Raw genomic sequence first — 20,313 nt, 5'->3', positions numbered from 1 at the left:
ATCCCCGCTGAGCAGGGAGCCCGATGTGAGGCTCCACCCCAGGACCCTGGGATCATGACCTGAGCCAAAGGCAGACGCTGAACCGACTGAGCCACCCAGGCGCCCCTTCATCTTGTAGTTTAAAACATATTTTTATATTCATATATATATATATATATATATACATATATATACTCATATACACATATGCACACACACATTTTTACCAGCTGCATTCTCACTGAAATATTATTACTAAAGTAAGATAAAAAAAAATCTCCTTGTGGCAGTGATAATTCTGATGTTAATGTAGATAGCTATGTTGGAACAAAAGAACCTTTGGAGCACAAACCGCACCATCTGATTTTGTGGTGAAGTCAGTGACTATAAAAAATAAAAAAAAAAATAGAGTTAACTTCACGGATTTTTCAGGTCAGCCTCCTTATCTGCTTACTACCCCTTTTCTCATGTACGTGTCTACCTCAGTTACTGGGCATTTTGCCTAGCATAGTTTAACCAAATTAAATAGGCATTTTCATAAAAAATAAACAAATAGGAAAATGGGATCAATGTAGTATACCTTCTTTGAAAGGTTTGAGGTTTGTTTAAATATTTGTTTTCTATTTGATTCTAGTTCTTCCTCCTTGGAAGACTGCTAGTTCAGTGAGTGCCTTTCAAATTTCTCCTACATGGGCAGCACTGGAATGACATGACTTAAGAAAATCATGCTAATGTAAAACTGAAATACTTGATGATCTAGCTCTATCCTTTTTACCCTCCTTCTTTCAAAACGTGTTGCAAACATCTTAAAGAGATTTTTATCTATGAGGGTATAGTCAGTTTTGACTATCATTGGTTATCAGATCTGTCATTTGTTTGGGTTATTATTACTTTTGTAATATACCCTTGTATAGAGCTAGTAGGAATCTTACAAATCCTTCTCCTAATAGGTGAAAAACCTAAAGTATTGAAAATGGTTTGTCCAACCTAAAAGGGGGAGCCCTGGATTAGGGAGAAAGGACGTCTTTGATCTTTAAGTCCTGCTTGGCTCTTAGTTGGGCACATTACACTCTGCCTCCCTGTCAGTGAACGCTCCAGTTCCTTGTTAGATGGAAACATAACAAAGAGTCTGTCAAGGTTGTGAGAGAATTAATGCAGAAAAATGCACAGTGATGCAGGAATGACAGGAGCTTGGGTTGTGAAGACTGGATGGGAAGATGGCGCATCCACACAGTCCTTAATGAGCAGCAACTGAGTGCTGGTGAACATAGGAAGTCACAAGGAACTGAAGATTTAAGAACAGCAGTGCTTACCCAAGGAGTTCAAAGTTGATGCTGGGAGACGCTATATACAGGAGCTTCAACCTCACAATTTATCTACAACGTTCCAAAAAGTAGAAACACGACACACGTTCATTTAATAGACACACTGAGAAGGGATGTAGAGTAAGGACTGACAAGAGCAGATTCACTTAAGAAGATGTCCTGAAATAAACTTGATTCATAATATCCAACAGAGCAGAAGAGGTAGAATATTTCAGGATGAAGAAAAGTAAGCAGAGAGGAAGGGAGAGTAACTTGTTTTTGTTGTTGTTTGTTTGTTGAAGAAAAGTAAGCAGAGAGGAAGGGAGAGTAACTTGTTTTTGTTGTTGTTTGTTTGTTTGTCTTCTTCTTTATTGAAAGCGTGTTATACACAAGATACCATGGATAGGCTCTGGGGATAAGAGTAACTGAAACAACTTGGTGAAAGATTGGTCCTGCTCTGAAGGAGGTTTTAAGCTACTGGGTTGTGCAGGCAAATAGAAGGTGATTATAAGGCAGTGGGAGAATGCTCAGTTGTGTTAAGTGTAGGGTACTCCCCAGTCCATTTTCAGAAGAGAGTTAATAGGGAGATCTTCCAGGGGACATTGGCATCTATGGTGAAACTTGAAGGAAGAAGGAATATGATCTGGGTGAGGGAGGCCCTGCGTGCATATGAAGGAGTTGGACACATGGTTCATCTTCATCCCCCTGCTGGATGGAAATGGAGGCACAATGAAATTGTCACTGGGTCGAAAGGGATTGATAGGATTTGGTTTGTATCTTAAAGGGATTTTTCTGGTCATAGAATGGACGATGAGTTAGAAGACTATGGTGGTAATCTAAAGCAATGGACAGAGAACCCCAGCTCTTGGACATGCAGATCCATGATGAGATGGGAAGAAGACAGAATGAGCAGGAATTAGTAAGTCTTCAGTAAGAGTGAGGCCAAGGATGACTTCTCAGTTTTTGGGTTTGGCCACCGTGTGGATGGTTGTACATGTCCGAGATAGACAACATAGAAAGAGTTGCCATTTTCAGGATGGGAAGGGTGAGAGGGAAGAGATGGCAAGTCAGGTTTGGTTTTCTTCAGTGTGACATTCTTGTGGGATATCCAAATGGAACTGTCTCAGAGGAAGTTAGTGATTAAGAAATGATAAGTATCTGGACTTTAGAAAAAGGCCAGACGGGGTGCCTGGGTGGCTCAACCTGACTCAGTTGGGTTAAGCGACTGCCTTCGGCTCAGGTCATGATCCCAGGGTCCTGGGATCGAGCCCCACATCAGGCTCCCTGCTCAGCAGGGGGCCTGCTTCTTCTCCTTCTCCCTCTGCTGCTCACCCTGCCTGTGATCTCCTGCTCTCTTTCTCTGTCAAAATAAATAAATAAAAATCCTTAAAAAAAAAAAGTCCAGAGAAGAAAGCCAGAAGACAGAAGAGTTATGGAGCCCAATCATGGATCCAAGGACGTTATGTATACTGATGTAGGGTGCTAGGAACTTTAGAGAGGAGAGATTGGTCTTTTCAGAGTGTTGCTTTATATATATCCCTAAGAATCAGACCTTTAATAGTGCTTCAGGAAAAATTTAGAAAGAAGTCATGGTGGCCACTGGGCTCAAAGCAACTGACTAGAACAAGGAAGGTATCTCATTTTGGTGCTGTCATTCATTTTACATCAATCACTAGCTTCTAGAAAACTTCAAACTTTCATTTGTAAAATAAGAAGAACAACCTGATCTACAGCACTATGTAAAGTTGATCATAATATACCTTAAAACTAACAGCAGCGTCGATAATTTTAGGAGCTCTTCACTACATTTGATATGGGATTTCTAAAGGTAGTGTTTCTTTTGCCTAACAATGAACATTCATATTTGTAAGGTAATTAACTTTGTATACTTTTAAAAACATTCTATCATTTGACTCTCACAGTGATCTAATGAAATAGGTAAGGAAGGCATTTTTTTTAAGTTTTTATTTTAATCCCCTGGTGCTCATCACAACAAGTACACTCCTTAATCCCCATCACCTATTTCACCCCCCCCCACCATACTTTTCCTCTCGGTTTGTTCCCTATAATTAAGGATCTTTCTTGGTTTGTCTCTCTCTCTTTCCTCTTTGCTTATTTGTTTTTTTTTTTCTTAAATTCCACATATGAGTGAAATCATATGATATTTATCTTTCTCTGACTTATTTCACTTAGAATTATACTCTAGTTCCACCCATGTCATTGCAAATGGCAAGATTTCATTCTTTTTAATGGCTGAATAATATTCCATTAGATCTATATATCTCACATCTTCTTTACCCATTCATCTATTGATGGACACTTGAGTTGCTTTCATATCTTAACTGTTGTAAATAATGCTGCTATAAACATAAGGGTGGGTGTATCCCTTGGAATTAGTGTTTTATATTTTGGGTGTAAATGCCCAGTAGTGCAATTGCTGGATTGTTGGGTTCTATTTTTAACTTTTTGAGGAAGCTCTGTTTTCCACAGTGGCTGCACCAGTTTGCATTCCCACCAACAGTGCACGAAGGTTTCCCTTTCTCCACATTCTCGCCAACACCTCTTGTTTCTTGTGTTGTTGATTTTAGCCATTCTGACAGGTGTGAGTGATATCTCATTGTAGTTCTGATTTGCATTTTCCTGATGGTAAGCGATGATGAACATCTTTTCATGTGTCTGTTGGACATCTGGATGTCTTCTTTGGAGAAATGTGTGTTCATATCTTCTGCCTATTTTTTAATTGGATTATTTGTTTTTTAGGTGCTGAGTTGTATCAGTTCTTTATATATTGTAGATACTAACCCTTTATCAGATATGTCATTTGCAAGTATCTTCTCCTATTCCGAAGGTTGCCTTTTACTTTTGTTGATTGTTTTCTTTGCTGTGCAGAAGCTTTTTATCTGAGAGTCATTATTATTCTTCCAATTTGACAGATGAGAAACATGAAGCTGGGTAGATGAAATGACTTGTCCAATATAAGTCACTGTCTCCTTAGTGTCAGATTTAGAAATCTATTTTAGGTTCCTGGACCCCAGATATGCATTACTTATCTTACAACTATTACCTGACAGTCCATTTTTCTATCTTTGTATTCAGATTAAATGATTTAACTACATCAGCTCAACCCTTCAGATTGGTATAATTGACATCGGCCACACACCAGGCATTTCATAAGGCTCTAGACAGACATAAAGACAAATAACACAACATGTCTGGGCATGGAAAATCTATGTGAGGTCAATTAAAGAAGAGGAATAGATATATGAAGTGCTAGCAATAATCTAAGAGATTGTACGATGTGGGGAATGGATGATAAGAACAACAGGGGTTCAGAGAGGAAGTTATTTGCCAAAACTTCATGGGGGAAGGTGAAGCATGACTTGAGTTTAGCCAAGAAGAGCATGGAGAAAAATGAAAGCATGTCAGGCCAAGACACATGGTGGACAAAGGTGAAGAGAAGGGAAGGTGAGGATACATGTGGCTGATGGTAGACCCAGTTGGCTGGAAGGGATGCATTACGCAACAATGCCGTGTTGAAAATCCTGTAAAGGGCAAGTAAGCCAGATGTTTGAGAGCTTTGAAATATTAATCTGAAGGACCCAGTAAAGTTGTGGGGTTTTCCCTGAATTATTTCATCAGATTAGTTTTAAAATTAGATAATTAGCTCAGTAAAAGATTTCTGAAATTCCACTCTACAGATCAATTAATGTGGTCAAAAGGATCACTTTTGTTCACTTTCCTAATCATTGTTTGGGAAAACCCTCAGGCTCTGGCAGGGAGCAACTGCATTTAAGTAACAAAAGTTTAATGCAGGATTTCTTCGCTGTTTTTTAATTAAGTTGCCAGGGTCTTCAGAAACCAATTGACTGAGGATCTTCGGACACTGTTATCTGCTAATGGAGACACACTCTTCAAAGTTTTCTCGGGACTTTCCTGAAAATTTCCTTGAGGTTTTTTGTTACCCTCACTGGGATCAAGGATTAACACACTGAAGACAGTAAGTTTTTCCAACAAGAGAAAGCAACTGTCAGAAGCTGGCCATGAAGTCAGAAAGTTTAACAAGTCTTTGGCATATAGTTAAAAAAGATGAGCACGTGGGGCAGTTTCAGTCACTTGTCCAAAACAAACAAACAAGCAAGCAAGCAAACAAGCACCCGTATCTAAGGGAGCTACACCTGAGGCTACTTTTAAATTTTATCAAAACCGCTATCAGGATCAATACTGTATGTTTTCTGATGGTTCCAATCTTTATTAATGTCTGACAAATTATATAGCCAGTAGACACCTTTGGGTTATCTTCTGGAGATATCAATGATATTACAACGTTGAGGATGGCTCACCATGAACAGTGACAAATGCTAAAGCTTCTGTACTGACATATGATTATGTAATGTTCAGCATGTGCCAAAAACTTTTAATGCTGATGAATGAGTTCTGAGTGGTGAATAGGAAATGCGTTCTGTGCACTTTTGCATAGGCTCTGACACATGCATCAGGAAGGACATTTCATGGGCCAAGGGGAGCTCTCTGGTGGGAGCACTTTTTTGAAAGGACAACGCTTTCCAGCTAGACAAAGGTTTCACTGCCACTCAATGAAACTGAAGCGGGTGCTATTTTGCAAGTAAACTGAGTTAAAGTGGCATCTATGTGTATAAATGGCCAATCCTTCCGATTCCATGGAAGAGGTAATTTCCACTTCTAGAACATATGTAGATTCTTAAGAGGATGGACTTTGGGGGCACCTGGGTGTCTCAGTCAGTGAAGCATCGAACTCTTGGTTTCAGCTCAGGTTGTAATCTCAGGGTGGTGGGACTGAGCCCCACATTGGGCTCTTTGCTCAGTGCAGAGTCTGCTTGAGATTCTCTCTCTCCCTCTCCCCCTGCCCCTCCCACTTGTGCTCTCTCTCTCTCAAATAAATAAATAAATCTTTAAAAAAAGAAAAGATGGATGGACTTTGTGAAATTAAAACATGACAGTAACCATTTTGAGGGATTGTCCTTTTAAAACACTACCCTCTGGGTCATATAATATAGGATAATAAGAAGATTTTTGACTTGAGTTATATAAACTATCTTGCAACTATTCCTGGCAAACAATAATTCTGAATGAAGACATGTATTTTTTGATATGTTAATAATATAATGGATCTTTATAGGCTCTGGGGATAACTTCTAAGCATATTTTCATTGTATATGACTCTGAACAATTGTATATAATTCCTGAAATTTGGTGATTGGTTGTGCTTACTCTTGGGAGCTCTGTTACTATGCTCCCAACAGTAGGATTATGTCAGATACGGCTAGACAGTGGATGCTATCCACTTCTCCCTCAAAAAATTCACCATAGGGCCAGATTTGGCTTGTGGGATGCTAATCTGCAGCCTTCAAGTCATTTATATTCTTAAGTGACTTACACAGACACAGTATTTTAGTGGTTGGGTGGGTCAATTTCTAGCTTGAGCCTTTTCCCACTGTATCATGCTCTCAATTTTATTCTATATATTTCTTCCCTATCAGATGAATCTACTACATTAAATTTTTTTTTTTCCTCTTAGGAGAATGAAATACGTCCATGTTCTAAATTGCTTTCTCTTAATAAAACTAGGTTTTGTGGGAACTCCTATCATCTTTCATATGTTTTGTATAAAAAGTTGAAAGATCTTGGTGTTGATTTTAAATTAAAATAATGCAGTCCTAAGAGAAATAAAAACAATTATGGGAAAACGTCTTTGCCTACTGTCTTCACAATTTTTATTCTAATAATCACCTGACATGAATGCTTTGATTAAAGGGAGTCCAGGTAGATTAAACATGGAAATGCCATTTTAATAATTCAACAGTGAAGTTTATTATTACTTTGTGGAGTGGAAACTCTTGGTTACCCACCCAACACCTATTCCCCTGTATTCCTTCATAAAGATCCTAATTATGTATGTGTTTACCCCTCCCTCCGATGACAAAGGAGCAGACGACTTCATTCTCTACTGTAGGAGTAGATCATGCCTGATCTGGGGCGATAAGTGTGGGCATTCCTCTGGCTTCTCTTACTGAGCCAGGGGTAGGTCTGTAATTGGAGTCCACCCAACAAACGGAGGGAAGGACCTATACTCAGTGCCTGAGGTAGAGCCTTGTCTCTTCGTCTTGCTAGACATGAACAAGGGAGCGCACAGCTCCAATTTCACTGACACTATCTGATGAGTCTAGGGCCACCCTTAAGATGAAGTTGGTATTGAGGGCGGCAGGGAGGAAAGAGAAAAAAACATAGACGTTGTTGACATTCTTGTGCTGGTGATCAGACTTTGCCTGGAAACTTTCTTTCACTCTCTGGTCTTGCAATTATGTGAAACAATAATGTTTTTGTTATCGAAGCCATTTTGTGATGGGGCTTTCTATTATCTGTGCTGAAAATATCATAACAGATATTCGAATGGTGCTAGAAGATGAATCAGGCTTATATAGGGAGGCTTTGGTGTAGTCGGTGCTGATTACCTCACCTGATATTCTCTCATGTTCTATCCATCTCCCCACTGGGAGACAAAAGAAGATCTGGACAGTGCTACCACCTGCATCATGGTGCTAGAGATGCCGAGCCAGGAGAGATGAAAGAGGGCCAGCAAAACTGGGAAGAGGTTTAAACAATAACCAGTTACATCTTGCCAGTAAAGGGAATTATCAGAAGCTGATAATCCCTAGCCTATAAAATGTGAATAATTTTTAATAATTTTTAATAGAAATAGTTTGAGAGTTAAGAGCTGCCCAAGAATTTTTTAATGACTTGAAGTCATGGTGATGCACAATACTTCATTCTGTGATCACCACTGTTTACTCTGTTAACATCAGGTCATCTGCAATCATTCTTGCCTCCAAGGTGTTTTTCTTCCAACATCCTTTCTCCTTCCTCAGCTTCTAATTTGCTGTAGTCTGAGAAATCAGATGAACATGGTCATCAGAACTGCATGTAGAAGATGAATCAATAGGGCCTGTGTGACCGATCGACAACATGAACATGACCTCTGATAAATAAGATCTGAGGAGGGCTCCTTGTGGCCACAGGGACTGGGGGTTCTGGGTTATTAGCTGTATTCTCTATGATGGTTTTCCTGAAGACTGAAAGAATTCATTAGGTCATCTACTCTGGCCCTCTCCTGCTCTACCTGAGGACACTGATTCAGAGCTAATAACAATGACTAATATTTATTGAGAACTTTTGATGCTCCAGATAGTATTTTATTTTTTTAATTAATTAATTAATTTTAAAAGATTTTATTTATTTATTTGAGAGAAAGAGAGAGAGAGAGAGAGAGAATAAGAGCATGCACAGGCAGGGGGAGCAGCGCGCAGAGGGAGAAGCAGACTCTTCCCTGATCAGGGATCCTGATGCAGGGCTCGATCCTAGGACCCTGGGATCATGACCTGAGCCAAAGGCAGACCCTAAACTGACTGAGCTACCCAGGTGCCCCCAGACAGTGTTTTATACCTACTATCTCATTTGCCCTTCACCACCACTCTATGAACTGGAAGCAATTATCTTCCAACTCTTATAAGAATAGAGAGGCAAACGAGGTTAAGTAACTTGCCTAAAGTTATGCAACTATTAAGTGGTTGAGAAAGAATTTGAGTCAACACAACTTGGCCAGGAGGGGCCCTTGAAACCACTACAGGGCGGTTTGAAGTGACTTGACAAAGGTCAATCAAGAAATCAGTGAAGGGTAAAGATTAGAATTCAGGTCTTCTGATTATCAGCTCAGGACATTGTAAAAAAATGTGCCCGGATATCAATTCCTGTACTTACACACACACACACACACACACACGTCATTCTGGCTTACAAATTTTCCAAAGTTGTTTTTCAGTTCAACTTTGTTCTTTTTCCTCATCCCCTCTTCACACCACCCCAAAATAATTTTTAATACAAGTGTAGGGATGGGGATTTGGGCTGTTTAGAATTCTGCTCTTTTGCAGAATTATCCTAAGGATAATGATCAGTGAATGTTCGAGAAGAAAAGCATCTGGAGAAATCATCCTGGGTATTAGCTTCATAACGAGAGACCACAATTGGTGTGTAAAAGTTTTTTTTATCAAGCTAGTGAATTAAAATATTTTTAAAGAGGATATCTCTAACCAGAAATTAATCAGTGGCTAATTAAGCCATTCCAGTCTTTCCCAGAGCTTCGTGATTAGAGGTCTCTCGAGGTGTTCCCTTATTTCTCCTCTCTGTGGTCATGCCTGTTTCTTTATCTTCCATTTAATAGTGTTGTCATTTTGCAAACATTTCCAGTAAAGTATTTTTTTTTTGGTCAAGGTTAGGATGTGTACAGGATTCCTGTATTTGGTATTTCTGATGTCGAATGATAATGTTTCTATTAGAAAATGCTAGCTCAATTAAGGAAATAAGGCAGGCTTTGGAAGAAAAGGTCATGACACCTTTTCTGAAATCACCTAGTGAACTAATGATTACCGTTACTCTCTTGGGCTCATGGGCTCATCTATGTGTTCTAGGGGGGGAGAGGAAAAAGTTTTCTTCTGTCCTCCTTGAGTGTTGCCCTCCTGAAGTGGGACCTCCTGTGGCCCCAGGGACATACTCTCACACATCATTTCAAAACTGGGTGAGAATGCGATCCATTCAGTGTGGCTGGTAGTAACAGAAATCAGGCACAGCCACGAAAGCATTAGAGAATGGGTCCTTGGCTCTTGCAGTTATGGCCTAACCATTCTTTTCCCCCTCTTCTTCTCCCCTTGCTCAGGCCAAGTGTGGATCAAACGTGCATTAGGGGCTGGTGTCTTAAACAGGAACATTGTGCTCTAGGACACATTTGCGTTTCTCTCTGCATAAATGCTGTGCATTCCCCACACACGTGCATGTGCATCCAGACACATGTGTAGATATGCACAGCCTACAAACACACCGACCTACAGACCCCAAGGCACATCATACAGACACAACTGATAGAAAGATACACAGAAATGCACAGACATATGCATATAGGCAGATACACCCAAAGACACACACAGACACATGGATGGACACACGTATATTAGGACACATGCCTACACAGACACATACAAATTCAGGCACACAAATATACAAATAAAGGCAAAGATACATGCATGTCTCTGCCCTCCCTATGAAACCTAAGTTGGTCATATCTACTTGCATGAAAGTTTGATCTCTCTCAGCGTGGGACATGTAAGTCCTAGCCAGAAGTCAGGATATATGAATTAGGTTAGGTCCCAGCCTCGAGCATTTGCGCAACAATTAACTTTACCTTCTCTGTATCAAGGTATGAGAAACACCCTCTTGGGTTGCTCCTGGAACCCAGTGCCTCTGTGACCACTGGAAGGAAGACTCCAATTCTGTTTCTGAAGCAGAACGAGAAAGCCATGGGCAGGACAATGGGGCAAAAGGAGCCACGCTCCTTCACGTAATTTGACACCTGCTCTCCTTCTCTGATGGGGAGGGAAAGGCAGAGACGAAGGTACAGTAGAAAGATGCTCTGATGGCTCCCCAAACACACGGAGCTCCATTACCAGATCATAACTGTATTTGGATGCACCTTATCTAATTATAACTACATGGCCGTAACTTTCTTCCTTCAGTTAGCACATCTATCCAAGTTCCCATAGTTGTATCTGCTCTAATAGATCTTTCTAAAACAACTTTCACCATCATATGTAAGTGTTCCTTTTGAAAGCCGATTATGAAGTCCAGGAAATACTGGCTTGTGTATTCACTATTTCCCAATAGGGGTTCTGTCGAGGATATCATTTCATAGCATTGCGGTTTGTTTTGTTGGGTGAGTGGGAACATTTATTTGCTTTCTGAAGTGAGAATAGACACCTAAGTGCAAGGTAGATCTGATAGCGAGAACGACAGGGAAGAAATCCAATAAATAGTTATAAATAGTAACTACCGCGTATTGATCATCTACCATGTATCGTCCACTATGCCTGGGGCTCTGCTTGCATTACCTTTATCCCCACAACAACCTTACAAGGTTGAGTAGTGTTACTTCCATTACAAGGATGAGGAAGCCTGGCTCAGTGCTTCTTGGATACAAAACATATTTATCCATATGTGGCTTGAGACAGAGAAAATTCAATACGTGAATTCAGAGTCTCGGGATTTAACGATTGATGTGGGGAAATCACCTCTCAACCCCATATGCCATTTTTTCTCATGACTTTTTCATATGTAGAATTTTGACCTGGATCAGATTTGATAAGTGTGCTGACTGCCAAAAAACTCTACTAAGCAATGCTCCTGAATTGTTTTCAGAGGACCAGGAGGAGGTAAGAGTGTACATCTGGAATCGAGCTGCCTGGATTTCAGTTCTGACTGTACCTTTTACCAACTGTGTGGCCCTGGGCAAAACAATCCGTTTTCTGCATCTCAGGGTTCTAGTCTCTAACATGAGGGTTATCACAGCACCCACGTCCCTGAACTGTGATGAGGAGTACACGAGTAGGCCTGGGTAAACTTCTCAGAACTGCTTGGCACCTGAGAAACAACATGTCAGTGTCAATGATTACTATCATTTTTATTTCTAGTCACAGTTTTGGTTCCTCTTTTCCTTACACGTTACTGGAATGTCCCTCCTCCACAGGTAAATGTGAAGAAGGGCAAAAGACATATTCCTTAATACTTGTCTCGATGGATTGAACGCTGAGTTGAGAACTGACCCCAAGCAACACCTTCGTTATAAAAGGAAGGACTAAAGAAAAAGAGTCTGTGGTCCTAAAGCTCCCCGTCTCAGACACAGCTGATGAGCCAGATCATCTGGTTGGAGCCTTGAGAGTAGTGGAGACAGCAGGAGTGTTCTGGGCCACCACCTTGCTTTTGTTAAATGGGATGAAGGTCGACGGGGTATACCTATAGCAATAGGTTAGTCAAACTGAGACTTGACTAAGAGACTGATCATAATAATGTAACAAGAAAAACGAGCAAGACATTTGAATGGCAGGATTGTGTGGCTGGGAGGCTTGCTGTTGAAGTAACTGATGCTCTAACTTTATTGCACTATTATTTCAGTCAAGGGAAATATCTGTGACAAGCCAAGACAGGGCTCTGAAGCCATGCATGCTCACGGTTCTGTTCTTTCTCTTTCCATTTTTCCCCTTTCTTTTCTCTTTTCTTTTCTTCTCTTTTCTTTCTTCCCTTCCTTCTCCCTCTCAATCTCTCTCTTCCCATACTTCCCTTCCTTTCTCCCTCCTTCCTTTATTTTTATTTTTATAATGGAGACTCAACGCTTCCACATTCGCGATAGTCATTAAAATGACCTTGGTAACCCACATGCACTGTGGGCAGCAGCGAAAGTGGAGGTTTCTATTTGCCACAGGGCTCAAGAGACGTTCCCGTCAGCACTGAGTTGTGAAAAATGTATGGTGGAGAAATTGTCTGAACGCATTAAGTCAGTGTTAGAAACAAGTATGGAATTGTGGAGAAAGTTTGGGCTAGAATGGCTAGACATAACAAAGGTACTTAAAAAAAATACGATGAGCTGAATGTAGTCCTCACTTCTTCATTAACTTTGTTTTCGCGAATCTGCTCTGACTTGCTAGAGCTGCCATGACTGTGATATCAGAAGGGCATACAAAAGAAAAACAGAGCATAATTATTCAGTGTGTGCAGAGCTTTCTTCAACACCCCTGCCTTGTCCTTCCGATAGAACTCAGCGAATCCAGCCTCAAACACTTCTACAGGGAAGGAATAAATAAAATCAAACAAACTGAAAACCTACCCAAAGGAAAAGCACTTTTTAACATTTGTTTCTGTGGCCACTTCCTCTGTAAGAGTGTCTTCAATCAGGAACAACGACATGTTCAGGTAAATCCTGAACATCAGAAATAATTATTGTCCTACCTCGAGACTCCCTTAGATCTGCAACTGCCCAAACTCTTGTCATTTCTTCCTTTCCTGGACACGTTAGGAGCCTGTGATCTCACTTTTTTGGAAATCCCATAAGATGTATTTATTGCTATAGTAATACTTAAGTTGTATACCTTTCATGTGTCACTTTATTGGCAAAGGGGTCCTCATGTTTAAATCTCCTCTGCTCACGGATAAACTCCTGGAGGGCTGCACCATATCTTAGGCTGATTTGTATCCTTGTGGTAGTCTCTTACACATAATAAAGAGTAGGTTCTCAATAGATATTGGATGCCCGAGTGATAATATGCTTAGGTCCTCTTTTGCATGTGGGTTTGTATGCAGGAACAGCAAGCTGGATGTCTCTTTTCCGGGGGCTGTGTGGTTGCCATTGACAGGATTTTTCTGTCCACAAGAGGAGCACGAGATGCTGGGTCCTCTGGTTCAACTCTCCCCTCTCTTAATATTTGATGTCCCCACCCATAGGACTATTTACAGCTGGAGCAATTCCAAGTTTGTTCTACTTGGGAGTCCAGGAGACATTACGTGTTTGCCTATAAACTCTCCCTGGATTTACAACATTGCTTTGCTCCCACTGGTGGCCTGGTGAGGGTGGGGATAGAGAGATGAGAACAGATGAAGAGGCTCCTTGGGTCGCTGTCCAGTCTCACTTCCCACCTTTCCTGCAGCCAAATCCAGGCATAGCTTGGAGGTTAAACTTTATTTTCACAATGGATGGGGTTCTCTGGAGGTTGCAAAGTGTGCTCTCTGTCTAGAGGTAAAGGAAAAAAAAATGGAGAGGCAGGTACATCTCCTTTTTATCTCCATTTGGAAATAGACTTAAGGTACTGCCGTTGACCTCAGCCTACGAATATCATCTGAACAATTTTCCAGACTCTTGCTTTTAATTTTAAAGCCAATCTTTGAGTGGGAATGTTCAATCACAACATACAGGTAACAAATAAGCAAACAGACAAGGCCGAATTTATCACTGAGTGTTCAGGTCATCTGCTAACCGTTCCAGGTATCTGATTCCAAAGCAAACATATCATCTAGCTATTAGGATCCCCTGGAGGCATTTAAGCTAAGCGAAAGGGCAAGCGATGATCTGTGGCACAGATTTGCCACTGTGGCCTGTCACTACCATTTCTGGAGGTGGAAATTTCATTTTGTTACTTTTGCATTAAATTATTCTTTACGGTTTTTCCCTTGTGAAGTTTTAGGGAAATGACAATTATTTAATTGGATATACAGATAACACTAATGATGACAGTAATTACGTTCACTCCCTGCTTGCTGCCCGGATCTTTCTGGGATATTGACCAGCCTCGCTGATCTAAAAGCCCCTTCCAACCCCTGTGAGCACAGGCAAGTCAGCCAACTGTACCTCAGTTTCTGTCTTTGTAATAAGGTTTGCTATTGGTTTGCTAACTGTTACTATGTTTCTGATACACAAAAACAGAGTATTACTACGATCTGCGGCAGGAGCAATTTATTCAGAAGAATTCTCTGGGAAAAATACCTAGAATATGAATTGCAACGATGAGAGGAAAGAGTGTTTATCTACACCCCAGCACTTGAACTTTGTGTGTTTTGGGGGAAGACGGAGCGGGGGCGGGTAGGAAGAGATATTTGACCTATAAGAGGTATTACTTTAGAGGAGATTGTATTACACTGAGTATGAATTGGCCCAACTGAAACCATATTTTTTTTTCTTTTTTACTTGTTTGTTATGTAAACTCCTACATTAGGCAGTCTGGATAGCTTTGTATTCTCTATTAAAAAAAAAAATCAGAGTTATTAACCATTGTAGTCTGGTGTAGCTGGCTACAGTTTTGTTAACCAAAAGGTGAAACAAAAATAATAATTTTCAAATGACGTATTTATTGGCATTTCTTGGCTTTGCAATGAATATTATTTTCAGTACAGAAGTAATGATACTGAAAAGAAAGCACTATATATTTTTTTGTGATTGTGCTATTCCATCTCAGTCAAAGCAATATACTGTTACCAGCTTTCATCTTTGGAAGCTGTGTTCTTGGAGGTCTATGCGAATCTCTACACAGATGCACCCACGGCTTAGGCTCACATCTGTATGATTTATTAAATTCACTACGTTGGAATAGAATCTCATGAGATGCCAAGTAGCTACTGGATAATTAGATATTATTACGTGGCTGGATAGTTTTCTGTTTCATTTAACATTATTTAACAATTTTTTGACCATTATGTTTGAGATTCTTTACTTATAATTTTTACCCTATATACTTCCCTAAAGCTTGTGAGACAGCGTTTAAAAAATATTTCTGTATGCGTGTTTATGCATGTTGGAAGTGAACACCAACTACTGGTGGATCGTGCTATCTCTCAATCTATATAGCAGACCTCAGAAAGTCTCCAAGGAAAGAGATCACCATGCTTCTTGGAGCTATATAATAGAGACTGCTCTCTTTCTCTTCTTCTTGGACATTTAGTTATTTCCAACATGGAATCTATTCAAATTAAACTGGATTTCCCAAACTTGCTTGATCATAAGCAATACTTAAAATGCTTAAAAAATTTCTTTTTTTTTTTTTAAAGATTTTATTTAATTTTTGACAGAGAGAGAGAGAGACACAGCAAGAGACGGAGCACAAGTAAGGGGGAGTGGGAGAGGGAGAAGCAGGCTTCCCGCTGAGCAGGGAGCCTGATGCGGGGCTTGATCCCAGGACCCTGAGATCATGACCTGAGCCGAAGGCAGACGCTTAACGACTGAGCCACCCAGGCGCCCCGCTTAAAAAATTTCTTATGTTCAGGACTCTTTTTTTTGGAGATTTTGATTCCTTGGGTCTAAGACAGTGGTCAGGAATGTGTATTTTTAGCAAGCATCCTAGGAGATTCTTAGGCTTAAGCAGGTTTGAAAATCGTGCTGCTGAATAAAGACCAGAGTCACTACATTCTCAGAAATGAAGTAGCCATGTAGAATTTAGTCGATTGAGTTAGCTTGAAATAAAAATTTTTTTCGCTTAAAATAATTTTTATTTTTATTTATTTTTACTTTTTACGCTTAAAATAATTTTTAAATGAAAAAATAAACATTCTACATGTGTCATAAAATTGGAGAAATAAATTCCTTCCCTCTGGTCTTCACGAAACCCTAAGTTCTTAGAAGATTGTCAATGGACGGCGTCGGGAGCTTTGAGACCATGTGAATCTGATTCTCATTACAGTCACCCATCAATGAAAGAATCCCAGACCCGTTGTGAAAAGCACCCACCGGTTCACTCAGTCACCCACCTCCCGCTCCAGGTCTCTGGCAGAAACAGACTCAGTGACCACCGTCCATTTCATGGGACAATGTTCATACTTGGTTTACCATCGAGAGCATGGGCCCTCTCTGGGAGTGCTCAGGGATGCATGCGGGAGTTTTGCTCACTCCGGAAAGTGCAGAATTATAATAGCCAAGACCAGAATTGACCCTGCCTTCCGGGCTGACCTCGTGCAGTCTGAGCTGCTCTTTTTCACTCTCCGTAGTGCTCTATTGAGAAATAATGGCCAAGCTTGTTTTTCTTGCCCAAGTTCACAAGCCAAGCCCACGTGTGTGGAGACTACACCAACTTCCTTAAAGCGCGCGCACACACACAAAAAAGTTTACTGGATGTTTTCTCCTCAGTTTTCACAAGTTTATGAGTCTTTAATAAGCATTTTCTCAGAGCCTGGCAGTTTCTGAATGTTTTAAGATCATTTTTTACTAGCGACTTCCAAAACACACCTGTGTGGTAAGTTGGTGCTTCAGCCATGTTTTTACAGGATGTGTGTGACCAAAAATAAAAAAGAAGAGAGGCAGAAGTTCACTTTTAAGCTTCGTCCCTGGTTCTCAACCACAGGGGAAAAGGGAGGACTTGCGATTCAATTCATGTTCAGCATCATATATTATAAGTGATGTGGTTCCAACTTACAGGTGCTTTCATTTCATTTCGTTTCCATCAAGAAAGCCTCCTCAGAAATAGGACTTATGGTCAGTTTGGGAAAGCAAAGTCTCCAGCTTGTAAGGTTGGATGCGTGGCTTAAAAACAGAACTAGAACACCCACACGCTTTTTAAACACTGCTCGGTCACTCTAGTTGCCGAGAATCACTTTGGCAATGGGACTTTTCAGTTCAGATGTGTGACACGTTTAGTATAATGATATAATGACACGTGTACACCTTTTCTTTTCCAGGGAGGGCGTTTAATTTACAGAAATGTAAGCTCGTGATTAAGATCTAGGAATTTTCTTTAATAACTTCCCGATTCTCCAGCCCGCTCTTGGAAGCAGCCCTTTACACTTGGGCTGCTGGAGCTCTCGCAAAAAAGTTAATTATCACAATTCCAAATGACTTCTGAACATTCCTTTATTTAACCCTTCTCTAGCTCAATAACTTTCTCTAATCGCTTAATCACGTCATTTATTAGGTTTGAAAACGTGAGCTTAAAGACCTAATAACCCCCTTTATTCCTTTTTTCCTCCTACTACACTTCAGATCTATAACCGGGAGGAAATGAACCTGTTAGCACTGAATTAATAAAGACTATGCTCACGTAAAGTAACTTCTCTAGTAAAACTTATAAGCTTATAAAAAGCATAGTTTTTCTCTTCCCTCTTGTTGATACTGAAATGAATTGATAGCAGTTCCTTGCTCATTAAAAAATGTTCCAATAATAAGCAATATTTTGACAAATGGAGGGGAGACTTAAGCTACATAAAGATTTGTGAAATTATTTTATTTTCATACAGATGTGTTTCTATTTTATTTTATGTACATAATTTTCTTTACAAAGTTATAATGTGATTTTCATGATACTAAAAGCTGAATTTATCTCTCTGCCTTAGCGGGACTATAATTAAAGTTGCTTCTTACGCTTTACCTTTTATGTACAAGGTTATAAAACACACAGTCCACTAAATGGGAACCCAAATTAATGAAAAATCTCCGATATGTGGAATTAATGAAAATGGAAAATACTTCTTTATAGTTAATACTTTGTTAATTGAGGGAATTGATTTCCTTTATGAAGACAAAAATAAGAATTTGTATTTAGGAAAATTTATTTTCTCTTTTTCTATTCACTGTGAATCCACAGACTTAGAACAGGTAAAACATATATTTTTGAGAAATATGAAATTATGTGCAAGCACTGAAAGGTAAAATGTATGACAAAATAGGTTAAACAATTTTTAAGTTTTTCAGTGCAACTACACATACTACTATGTGTATTCGCATATTTTTATTTACTTTCTTCTGCTAATGTTTTTACTTCATACATTATAAAAATGTTTTATATTTGTCTCAAATTATGCATTTCCAAATGATGCAACAAAAAGGCAATCTATATGTTAACAATTATTCTATTGAACAACTTTTGGAGGAGTAGTGTGAGATAAGATAATTTCACCCAAAGAAACATTGAATAGACTAAAATTTCTTAAGTGGGGTTTGGTGAGACTTGCAAATTAAATAGGGGCCGAGTCGGTCCAGGTTAACTTTTATTTATTTATTTATTTTTTTAAAGATTTTATTTATTTATTTGAGAGAGAGAGAATGAAAGAGAGAGAGCACGAGATGGGGGGAGGGTCAGAGGGAGAAGCAGACTCCCCGCCGAGCAGGGAGCCCGATGCGGGACTCAATCCTGGGACTCCAGGATCATGACCTGAGCCGAAGGCAGTCGCTCAACCAACTGAGCCACCCAGGCGCCCCGGTCCAGGTTAACTTTTAGATCAAGTATATGGCACTGAGATTAATTGCTCTTTTTTGTCTGTCTCTCTCTTTTAATTAATGTTGATCATCACTATTGTTATTGAAAAATGTACATTCCTAATATATTGTCTTTTCACAGAACTTTCTCTGCACATCAGTGAATGGCCCTGAGTGCTGGTGGCCTGTTCTATTGCTGAGACCTCTTCACAAGGCCGGGTGGCTGTGCTCTGACAGTTTTTGAATCTTGGCTTAGGTTTTGCTACTTTGCAATTTCTTCTGTGGCAGAACTTCCAAACCTGTCATTTAACAGTAAACAGTCAAGGGCAATATCTCTTTGGTTTCTTTCTGCTTAATCGAATGGGAAAAAGAAGAAGAGAAAAAACACGGAAGCGAACTACCTTGTACAAAATAGGTGATTTCACTGGAACTGGGATTGGCTTATGCGGTGTATCTTCTAGGCTCTTCATTGTAAGGCAAGGGGAAGGAGTGATTTCTCCAAATATTATGGGATCTAATAGTTGAGTGCACCATCCAAGAATGAAAATGGTAAAGATACGATTAGCCATCATTGTAGGCAAGTTTACTCTACTTCCTAGGAGCCAATGCATTTATGTTTTTCAGTATCTTTGAAACTCAGTTCTAGTCTGTGCGAGTCAATTGCTCAGGCAGATCTTTAGAATGAGTGCTCATTTCCTAGGGCAAAAGGATCAGACTCGGAGGGTTAATTTACCTGTAGTCATAAGCCTGACGGAACGAATCCAAAATGCTAACCATGTATCCAAGGAATACAGAATGGAGAGTGTCACAGAGACCAAGCTGGTAGCAGTGATTCAAAACATACATATCAATGCATTACCCCGGAAAGAAAAACGCAGACCCCTTCCAAAAATTCACTCTCAAGGCATGCACATGCAAACAAAGAGAAACCCAAGACTCACAGTTCATTTGAATTCACAAGGGAAAATTTTCGGGATGAATGTTGCTTTGACGTTGTCTAACTGTTGCAGAGGGAAGCCAAACCTGTTTTTAATTGCAAAGCCAAATGGTTTATGCATGGGCTCTGCCATGCTTGTGGGAACATGTTGCTTTTATAGCCCCCTCCCCCTCCGTGAGCACGAGACTAGGCTTGCCAATATTGTGTTTGAGTATAGCCACATTTCATATGAGAAGCCTTGCAGGTATTTTTAAGGGGGGGGGGTATCAATCTGTCAGAGATGTCACTCTTAAGTGGATCTATCTGCCTATCTGTTACCACTTGCTAATTATGGATTTGGGGGATAATTGTCATAAATCTTGCCACAAAATGTGCAATAAAATGCGTGTTCTGGGGGCACAGGGTGATGTGTGCAGAAGGACAAAGCGAGAATCTAAGGGTTGGCGATCAACGGATCACAAAGCCTGCGCTGTAGAATTGTTTCACTGTTTAATATTCCAATGAATACACATATT

The 20,313-nt window shown here is 40.0% G+C and overlaps 1 long non-coding RNA gene across 1 annotated transcript in view; it reads right to left on the bottom strand.

Annotated features, from left to right (window-relative positions):
• LOC110586561 overlaps positions 1–19,834 on the bottom strand; it is a 34,371-nt gene extending 14,537 nt beyond the window's left edge. Inside the window, exon 1 of the long non-coding RNA XR_002480704.1 lies at positions 19,803–19,834. This is a non-coding gene — a long non-coding RNA (uncharacterized LOC110586561). The remainder of the gene's footprint in view (positions 1–19,802) is intronic.
• Between the last annotated feature and the right edge of the window lie 479 nt (positions 19,835–20,313).

The sequence above is a fragment of the Neomonachus schauinslandi genome, chromosome 5 (genome assembly GCF_002201575.2).
Source record: "Neomonachus schauinslandi chromosome 5, ASM220157v2, whole genome shotgun sequence".
Classification (NCBI taxonomy): domain Eukaryota; kingdom Metazoa; phylum Chordata; class Mammalia; order Carnivora; family Phocidae; genus Neomonachus; species Neomonachus schauinslandi.
This window is presented reverse-complemented; position numbering and strand designations above follow the sequence as displayed.